This window comes from Stomoxys calcitrans, chromosome 5, assembly GCF_963082655.1.
Source record: "Stomoxys calcitrans chromosome 5, idStoCalc2.1, whole genome shotgun sequence".
Taxonomy (NCBI): domain Eukaryota; kingdom Metazoa; phylum Arthropoda; class Insecta; order Diptera; family Muscidae; genus Stomoxys; species Stomoxys calcitrans.
Genome location: NC_081556.1, coordinates 82,619,651 through 82,628,723, shown reverse-complemented (window position 1 = coordinate 82,628,723; position 9,073 = coordinate 82,619,651). Strand labels below are relative to the sequence as shown.

Here is a 9,073-nt window from a genome sequence, read left to right as displayed (position 1 = left end):
CTCTGTGTGGAAGCTATATTGTCTGATGCAAACCATATTTGGGAAGGACGTCGGGTGACCTAAAACTACTCACTGTTTCAAATTTCAACGAAACCGGAAAATAAATAGAGCGTTTGTGGGCTTCAGACCCTTTATCGGCAGATCGGTCTATATGGCAGCTATATCTAAATGTAGTCCGATCGGTACCATATTTGGGTCGGACGTTGAGAGGCTTAAAACAAGTCACTGTGCCAAATTTCAGCGAAATCGGATAAAAAATAAAGCTTTTATGGCCTTTAGACCCCTTATCAGAGGATCGGTCTATATGCTAGCTATATCTAAATATAGTCCGATCTGAACCATAAAGCTTAAGCTTTAACTAACCCATTGTTTTAAATTTAAGCGAAATCGGATAAAAAATTAAGCTTTTATGGCCTTTAGACCCTTTATCGGGGGATCGGTCTAAATGGTAGCTATATCTTAATAAAGTCCGATCTGAACCATATTTAGGTCAGTTGTCGGGAAGTCTTAAACTACTAACTGTTTCAAATTGTAGCAAAATTGGATGAAAAATAAAATTGTTATTGGCATTAGACCCTTTATCGGAAAATCGGTCTATACGGCAGCTATATCCAAATATGGTCCGATTTGGCCCGTTAAAGAACTTAACCAGTGTACATCAAAAAGACGTATCTGTGCCAAATTTCAGCGCAATATCTCAATTTTTGAATGCTCTAGAGTGATTAAAACAGAGGGACGGGCAGACATACGGACATCGTTAAATCGGTTTAGAATTTTACGACGATCCGAAATATATACACTTAGTAGTGTCGGTAATTGATATTTCGATGTGTTGCAAACGGAAGTTTTCAAGTTTAAATTCAGCCCCATAATTATGGAGTTTTCAACCCCCTACCATCTGTCATTCGTTGCTCTGTGGGCCTTATTCTGAAGACTTTGCGGACATGTCACGCACAGTTTTCAGTTCCCATAGAATTTGTACGGTAGTTCCTAGTTTCGCACACTCATAGAAAAAATTAAGCAAGGCGTTGACAAAGTGACCACATTCGTTCATAAAAGTGAATCAACACACAGATGTTACCATATCAACCACAAATGTTCAAAAACCAACAGCAGTTTTTGCTAATGAAACGTTTAAACTGTTGAGTGACAGTTAAGGGGTTTTTCAAATTCAGAAATGCGTTCAAGAGAGAATAAAAGGCTGCCTGGCTGTTTGGGAAAATATCTCTTGCAAATGCATTTTATGGGATGGTGTCGCCTTCAATGCGGGAGTGATAAACAAACAAGCCATCCTTTGAATCCGAATGAGTATTAAGCAGAAGATGGATTTTTGGACAGCCGTTCATCAACCCACAACACCTTATATCATTTTATGTAGGTTTGACAACTGCAGTATACAACCATTGCATGTCACGAGGTTTAAGCCTCAAACTTTTGCCAATAGCCTTCTTCTGGTGTATAGGCCAAGAGTTGTGATTCTCGCTCTTTCCAACATGTTGGATTTGAAATGCAATTCCCTATCCCGAAAAACATCGAAGTGTCGGCAAACGTTTCTCCTAACTGCAAGAGCTATCATCCGTAGTTCAGAAGTTTGCCCCTGTTCCTTAATGGAATGCTATTGCAATTTGCAATCGCCTTCATCATATGTGGCCACTTCGAGGCAAACTGTGTCACTGTAACAAATTTCGGCGAGATCGTACAATAAATGCGCCTTTTATGGGCCCAAAACCTTAAATCAAGAGATCGGTCTATATGGCAGCTATATCCACATCTGGACCGATCTGTGCCATATTGCAGAAGTATGTTGGGGGCAATACTTAACTCACTGTCCCAAATTTTGGCGACATCAAACATTAAATGCGCCTTTATGGGCCCAAAACCTTAAATCAAGAGATCGGTCGAAATGGCAGCTATATCCAAATCTGGATCGATCTGTCCTATATTGCAGAAGTATGTCGAGGGGCTTTACTTAACTCACTATCCCAAATTTCGGCGACATCGAACAATAAATGCGCCCTTTATGGGCCCAAAACCTTAAATCGAGAGATCAGTCTATATGACAGCTATATCTAAATCTGGACCGATCTGGACCAAATTGACGAAGAATGTCGGAGGACCTGACACAACTCACTATCCCAAATTTCAGCAAAATCGGATAAAAAATGTGGCTTTTATGAGCCTAAGACCCTAAATCGGAGGATCAGTCTATATGGCAGGTATATCCAAATCTGGACCGATCTAGGCCAAATTAACGGAGGATATCGAAAGGCCTAACGCAACTCAGTGTCCCAAATTTCAGCAAGATCGGATAATTAATGTGGCTTTTATGGGCCTAAGACCCTAAATCGCAGGATCGGTCTATATGGCAGCTATATCCAAATCTGAACCGATCTGGGCCAACTTAACGAAGGATGTTGAGTGGCCTAACACAACTCACTGTCCCAAATTTCAGCAAAATCGGATAATAAATGTGGCTTTTATGGGACTAAAACCCTAAATCGGAGGATCAGTCTATATGGCAGCTATATCCAAATCTGGACCGATCTGGACCAAATTGAAGAAGAATGACGAAATGCCTAACACAACTCAGTGTCCCAAATTTCAGCAAAATCGGATAATAAATCTGGCTTTTTTGTTCCTAACGCCCTAAATCGGCCGATCGGCCTATATGAGGGCTATATCACGATGTGGTCCGATATAGCCCATCTTCGAACTTAACCTGTTTATGAACAAAAAAAGAATTTGTGTAAAATTTCAGCTCAATATCTCTCTTTTTAAAGACTGTAGCGTGATTTCAACAGAGAGACGGACAGACGGACGGACATGTCTAGATGGTCTTAGATTTTTATAGGGTCGGAAATGGATATTTCGATGTGTTGCAAACGGAATGACTAAATGAATATACCCCCTACCCTACGGTGGTGGGTATAATAATTCTGGGTTTGCTGATGGCAAATATTATAAAATCAGCAAAGCGGAAATCAAGTGCCATTTTTAGTGGAATTGTCAAGAAAAGAAAACACCACAAATCCATGATCTCGCTGTAGCTAAGTAACATCTTTTAATGCTTTGGCCATTACCGTGACGTATAGCTAAGATAAAATAAGCATATCCCATGGAAATGCCACAGGCCTTCTGCCCGCTTGTTTGCCAAATTATTTGCAATTTGCAAATGTGACGTCCCATTTGGTTATTTCATTTTACTGGCTCCAAAAACGGGTTTGGCCATATCTCATTCAATGGTGGTGGCATTTGAAATCAATCATCCAGACGACTGATTGATGGTAAATTAATTGTTTTTCCTTACAGTCATTTGTTTTGTTTTTGTGTTGCTTTTCGAAAATTCTATGCCCAAGATCTATGCCGTCAGCGAATTCATTTAAGTCGCCAGCCACAGCAATCAAATGCTTTTAACAAAATATTCATTGTATATTGCCTTCTATGTATTACAGTGTTCTTTTGCCATTTTTGTATGGGCAATCCTCGTGGGGCTCAACGGTTAAGGCAATTTTCTATTCAATGGCTAGGCCATTGAATTCATTCATAAAAATTTACGATAATTTTGCATAATATTTTTTTTTGTGCCCGCAATAATTTTATGGCATATGCACAAAACACAGTGGTGGTTATTAAAAAGGGAATGCGTCAATATGATATTAAGATTTCGGTCCTCCCCCTAAAATGAACACCATACATTGTAACATAAGAGTTAAGTACATTTTGATGTTAAGACATTTTATGGGCCAACTACAATTTGGTTCGATTAATTTCATTCAAGTCCTGAAACCAGAAATATCTTGAAAGCTTTAAATATCCGAATAGTTTGCAAGTCTCTGGAGAACCGAGTCTCTTAGGTGTGGTAACGCCAATCGCTAATCCATTTATCCGTATGTCCTTCTGTCTGTCTGCCGAAACCATGCTAACTTTCGGAGGATTAAAGCTAGCCGCTTGAAATTTTTCTCAAATATTTCCAATTGGTGAATCGGTCAATGTGTTGATATAGCTGCCATATAAACCGATCTCGGATTTTGAATTCTTGAGCCTTAGAGAGTCCAATATTTATCCGATTTGGTTGAAATTTTGCACAAGATGTTTTTTCGACTTCCAACAACTGTGCTAAGTATGGTCCAAAACGGTTCATATCCTTATGTAGTTGCCATATAAACCGATCTTAAGATTTGAATTCTTGAGCGTCTAGGAAACACAATTACCACCCGATTTGGCTGAAGTTTTGCCGGTAAAGTTTTTCCATGACTTCCAATACCCATGCCAAGTTTCGTGCAAATAGGTCTATAGCCTGATATAACTCCATATTTGACTTCTCCCGATTCGACCTCTTGAGTTTCTAGAGGGCGCACTTAGAATCCGATTTGTCTGAAATGTTGCCCGTAGAGCTTTGCTTGGATTTCCAAAATACACGCGTAGTATGATTTAAATCGGTTCACAGCTGTATATGGCTCCCATATAAACCAATCGCCCGATTTTTCTTCTTGAGCCTCTAGAATTGGTAGTTAGTATCCTATTTGGCTGAAATTTTGGACTTGGTATTTTTATACTCACCACCGAAGGATGCGGGTATATTCGTTTTGTCCTTCCGTTTGCAACACATCGAAATATCCATTTCCGACCCTATAAAGTATATATATTCTTGATCAGCGTAAAAATCTAAGACGATCTAGAAATGTCAGTCCGCCTGTCTGTTGAAATCACGCTACAGTCTTTAAAAATAGAGATATTGAGCTGAAACTTTGCACAGATTCGTTTTTTGTCCATAAGCAGATTAGGTTTGAAGTTGGGCTATATCGAACTATATCTTGATATAGCCTCCTTATAGACCGATCCTCCGCTTTAGGGTCTTGGGCCCATAAAAGCCACATTTATCATCTGACTTTGCTGAAATTTATGATAGTGAGTTGTGTAAGACCCTTCGATATCCTTCTTCAATTTGGCTCAGATCGGTCCAGATTTGGATACAGCTGTCATATAGACCGATCTCTCAACTTAAGGTTTTGGGCCGATAAAAGGCGCATTTATTATCCGATCTCGCCGAAATTTGAGACCGTGAGTAATGTTAGGCTTTTCGATATCCTTCTTCAATTGGCCCAGATCGGTCTAGAAATGGATATACAATAGCTGTCATATAGACCGATCTCTCGATTTAAGGTCTTGGGCCCATAAAAGGCGCATTCATTGTCCGATTTTGCCAAAATTTGGGACAATGAGTTGCGTTAAGACAGTCAATATCCTTCTTCAATTTGGCCCAGATCGGGCCAGATTTGGATATAGGTACCATATAGACCAATATCTCGATTTAAGTTTTTGGGCCGATAAAAATCGCATGTATTATCTGATGTCGCCGAAATTTGGGACAGTGAGTTATGTTAGGCCCCTCGACATCTTCCTGGAATATGACACAAATCGGTTCAGATTTAGATATAGCTGCCATATAGACCGATCTCTCGATTTAAAGTCTTGGCCCCATAAAAGGCGCATTAATTGTCCAATTTCGCCCAAAATTTGGGACAGGTAAGTTGTGTTAGGCCTTCAACATTCTTCTTTAATTTGGTTAGATCGGTTCAGATTTGGATATGGCTGCCATATAGAACGATCGTTCGATATAAGGGTTTGGCCCATAAAAGTCGCATTTATTGTTCAATTTCGCCGAAAATGAGGCCCTTCGACATCCCTCTTTAATTTGGCCCAAATCAGTTCAGAGTTGGGTATAGCTGTCTGTTTTCAATTTGGTTTATCGTGTTTTGATCGGGTAACAGCCATGCGGCTTTGTGAATATTTTTATGTTGAAATCCGGTGCTACTAACTGCCATGTTTTTTGCGCGGTGAAATCTACCAGCCCCAACCCATTACTGGACGTTATCTCGTGGAGGCTAAACTTTCCGACTCTTGGACCAAAAATGTCTTCCTTCCCTATCTGCACATTAAAATCTCCCAGAACGATTTTAATATCATGGGCGGGGCTGCGGTCATATTCTCTCCCTAGGCGCTCGTAGAAAATATCCTTGGTCTGCTCGTCTCTGTCTTCCGTCGGGGCATGGGCACAAATAAAGCTGATGTTGAAGAATTTGGCTTTTATGCGGATTGTGGCTAGCCTCTCATCCATCGGAGTAAAGCTGGAGACAAGGAATTTCAGTCTCCGACTAACCACAAATCCACAGCCAAATGCATGCCTGGTCTTATGGCAGCAATAGTATAGTTCGTCACCTTTTGGTGTTGTAGTGACGCCATTCCCAGTCCATCGCACTTCCTGTAAGGCGGTAATATCTGCCTTATACTTCTCTAATACATCCGCCAGTGCGTATACTGCACCTCTTCTACAAAGAGTGCGGAGATTACAGGTGCAAATCATGGTCCTTTTTTCGTTCACGTGGGTCGTCAACGTTGGGGGCGGTCCGTTTTTACTATTCCTTTGTTTCTCATAGTGATTCTCAGTTTTCCGGGGGCGGGTTACTGGCCCAGCGCCCCAACCGCATGGGTTTTGTGGGATTGCACAGGATCCCTCGTTATGGCTAACCGCTTGCTCCAACATCCGACGCTCGCCGCCAGCCGCCCTTACCTGGGAACAGACGCTGATGTCGGTTATTTAAAGGCGCCAATAACTCGCCTTGTCATCTCGAGTATCATTGGCACTCAGTATTTAATTAAGAACCAGTGCCACCTGATTCCTCACTGAGACTCTCCTCTCGAAAATCGCTGACTGCCCGCGACCGCATTTGCAGCTACTCCGCATCAAAACGGAGCTTTCCACCATCCGCAACCTATGGACGCGCCCGCTAGCTTTCAGCTTAGGACTACGAGCTCACTTATGCAAAATCGGTGCGGCAAGTGATAGCATGGTTGGGGCATGTGGGAAAGATGATGAGACGTTGGAGCATTTCCTATGGCATTGCCCGGCTTTCGCGTCTAACAGACACCGGTACTTAGGTGGGGATGCAATACCAGACATGAACGAACTTAGGGGAATGGGATGGAAAACACTTAAGGATTTTGTAAGTAGGACGGAAATCCGATTAGATTTTTAGCACTACGTGGCATAGGACCTCACAAATGTCGCCAAAATTAGGAGGGAATAATCACCGCTGAAAAATTTTCTAGTGTTCTCGCCAGGTTTGGAATTTAGGCTCATAGCGTCGTAGACGAACATGCTAACCTCTGAGCTATGGTGGCCTCCTTAACACCATCGATAATATCGATAAAATTAATCTAAATTTAAAACTATCGATATTGTTGCAAAAGTTAAACTATCAACACCACAAGAGTGCTATCGATGGTTGGCCAGCTTAAGGGCGGCAGAAAAATGGAAATCTTATAGAGGTTCCAGATCGTGGGAAGATGAGACTATTACTGAGGGGAAATAATAAGGAGGTCAATATGGCTTTTGCTGTAATTGGGAGAATTGTAGAACAATGGGCGCACTTATTTAACATAGGCGCGGCAAGTGACACCGTGTATAGGACATGTGGGGATAATGATAAGACATTAAAACATTTCCTATTGTATTGCCTGGCACTTAGGTGCAAAACGATACCAAATTTCAAACAACTTAGGGGCATAGAATAGAGAACATTTAGCGTTTTTGTGAGTAGCACAGAATTCCCGACATAGATTTCTTTAGGATTACAGTTCGGTATTTAAAGCGCACAATAATCCGATCCCTGGTTTAACCTTACCGTATTCCGGTTTACTAATACAATATTAATATTTATATTTTTTTATTTCTTTCCAGAAAATTAGCAAAACGTTAAGCTATTTACAGCATTCTGAGGTATGTTTTTGTATGCTATTTCATATTTTTTAAATTAAAGTTTTTTTTTTCCCCCAATATTACCTAAATAAAATTGCTTTCAACATTTGCTTCGACTTAATTGGGGCGATTACCCCAATCTCTACATTTAAGATCCACAATTTCAAAATTGTCTGATAGAAAGCAACTCATTTAATTTCTTTCGAAGGATTAAAGCTAGCCGCTTGAAATTTTGCACAAATACTTCTTATTTGTGTAGGTCGGTTGGGATTGTAAATGGGCTAAATTGGTCCACGATTTGAAAAAGCTGCCATATAAACCGATCTGGGATCTTGATTTTTCTAGACGCTAGAGGGCAAAATTCTTATCCGATTTGGCTAAAATTTTGCATAAGGTGGTTTATTATCACTTCCAACAACTGTGCTGAGGATGATTGAAATCGGTCCATAACCTGATAAAGCTGTCATATAAACCTATCTGGGGTCTGGACTTCTTGAGCGACTATATTGCGCAATTGCTATCCGATTTGGCTGAAATTTTGTTCGACGTGTTTTGGTACGACTTCCAATACATGTTTTCAAAATGGTCCAAATTGGTCCCTAACCTGATATAGCTGCCATATAAACTGATCTGCCCCATATCAGTTATATCAAAATATGTTCCGATTTGGACCAAATACTAATAAGTACAGTAGCTAGATCTAAAAATAAACCGATCTAAACCATATATGACACGGATGTCGAAAAACCTAACATAAGTCACTGTGTCAAGTTTCATTGAAATCGGATTATAAATGCGCATTTTATTGGCCCAAAACCTTAAACCTATATCCAAATCTTAACCGATCTGGGCCAAATTGAAGAAAAATGTCGAAGGACCTAACACAACTCACTGTCCTAAATTTCAGCAAAAGCGGATAATAAATGTGGCTTTTATGGGCCTAACACCATAAATCGCAGGATCGGTCTATATGCCAGCTATATCTTGACTTCTTGAGCCTCTACATGAAGCAATTCCTATCCGATTTGGATGAAATTTTGCACAACGTGTTTTGGTACGACTTCCAATAACTGTATTAAAAATGGTCCAAATCGGTCAATAACCTGATATAGCTGCCATATAAACCGATCTGGGGTCTTGACTTCTTGAACCTCTACAGGAAGCACTTCCTATCCGATTTGGCTGAAACTTTGCACGACGTGTTTTGGTACGTCTTCCAATAACTGTATTCAAAATGGTCCAAATAGGTCCATAACCTGATATTGCTGCCATATAAACCGATCTGGGGTCTTGACTGGGGTCGGTCCATAACCT

General features: G+C 40.5%; 1 protein-coding gene across 1 annotated transcript in view; it reads left to right on the top strand.

The window, feature by feature from the left end:
• The first annotated feature begins 7,741 nt into the window (after positions 1–7,741).
• The window catches only part of LOC106088443 (parathyroid hormone/parathyroid hormone-related peptide receptor), a 337,338-nt gene continuing 336,006 nt past the window's right edge, over positions 7,742–9,073 (top strand). Inside the window, exon 1 of the mRNA XM_059368475.1 lies at positions 7,742–7,780. The gene's annotated coding sequence lies outside the window, so the exon portion shown is untranslated. The remainder of the gene's footprint in view (positions 7,781–9,073) is intronic.